A 1759-nucleotide genomic window follows, 5' to 3' on the forward strand; every position below is an offset into this window, starting at 1 on the left:
ATCATAGTCAAATTCACACTAGGCAGGAAAGTCCTTGAGATCCCTATCCAACTTCTGTGCCAACAAAGCCAGAATTAGAGCTGTGTAGCTCCAGTGGTAGAGGGATAGCACTGATTAAAAGCAGCTCACAACACACACACACACACACACACACACACTGCAGTCTAATCCTCTATCTGTTTATATATTGGCCATTCCTAGGGCTTGATCTCAGGTCGTCAAATTTGCCCGCCAACTTCTCTTGCATCAAACTGGTGTGCTAACATTTACCCACTCATGAAGTGGGCCTGCTAGGCCCTGAGTTCAATTCACGGAACTTCCAAAAACTTAATTCTGGTAGAAAGCCAATTGTCCCACTTGGTTTCTTTAATGGTGAAATTCCTGGGACTCAGGAATGATGTAGAATGCATAGGCAAATCTGTGTCTTATGTAATAGGATGCAAAAAATATTATATGTGTAATCATATTCACTAAAATATATAAGAAACAAAACACAAAATAAAATGAATACACTAACTGCAATATGCCATAAAAATGTGTAGGTCAATAAAATTCATGTACTTAAAATATATACGAATATTATTTTTTCGAGTGCTAGGACTTGAATTCAGGCCCTAGAAACACGCCTGATTTTCTTGTCTTCCAGAATGGTGATCTTCCCCATCCCCAATAGTGCTGCAGATTTACCCAAACCCTGAGTTCAAATCCCAGGCCTGGCAGAAAAAACAGCACGAATTCCAAGCCAAGGAGCCTCATAATTTTTAAAATATTTTTAATGTAGGTAGGTAGGTAGGTATTTTTCTTTTGTCAAGCACAGGGCTTGAACTCAGCTCATGGCAATTCTGCCTCAGCTTTGATCACTCTAGGCTGGGGTGCAGCCACTGGAACCACAGCCAAACCTGGGTTCCTGGGACCCAAAGGCTGACAAGAAAAAAAAAATAATTAATGCGACACAGGAAAAAAAAAAACTGGCAACTTGCAGATGGCTACCAGTTTTACATTTGTTTTCTTTGCTAAGTGACCATCCTGTGTCTGAATGACCCGGTTGAAGAATGTTGGTAAGTTGGCATTACTGAAGGCTGGCGGACTACCAGGGAAGCCATAGGCCAACATGGCAATATAGGCCCTGTGTTTGAAGCCGGGTCCTGACCCCTACCAATGGAGGGAGATCCTAAGTGTCTCGTTCCTATTCATAGGAATACCAATGGAAGATTATGAATGGCAAGGTTGAAGTAGTTGTTTCTGTATACTACTATATAAATAGAGTGATTTTAGGAGGCTAATGGATTTTAATGAATATTTTTGACACATTCAAAGAATACTATTAATTACATGGACAAAATAGTTTCAGGACAGTGGTTGATTTAATCAATAATTAAGGATGAAAACAATACTATTAATTACATGGAGGTATACTAAATATCCAAGAATTGATAGGAATGTAGCCTATATAACTGAATAATATATAGAAATCTCTTGCACTCTATAAAAATCAATAATTATTTTTGTACTACCATCTGCATGTCAATCTGTTCTAATTTTGTCAACTCCTAGAGCTGGATCTCAAGTTCTGGAAATGCTTGTCAGCACAATATGCCTCAGGCTGGCATGCTGACACTCATCCATTCATGAATTGGGCCTTGTAGGCTGTGAGTTCAGATGCCAGCACTCACAAAAATTGAACCGTGCAGTAAGAAGCCCATGGCAACACATGTTTTCCTTTTCTGTGAAAGTCCTGGGAATCAGGTGTGAAGTTTCA

Source organism: Dipodomys merriami, unplaced genomic scaffold (genome assembly GCF_024711535.1).
Source record: "Dipodomys merriami isolate MVZ:Mamm:240054 unplaced genomic scaffold, mDipMer1.0.p SCAF_778, whole genome shotgun sequence".
In the NCBI taxonomy this organism is placed as follows: domain Eukaryota; kingdom Metazoa; phylum Chordata; class Mammalia; order Rodentia; family Heteromyidae; genus Dipodomys; species Dipodomys merriami.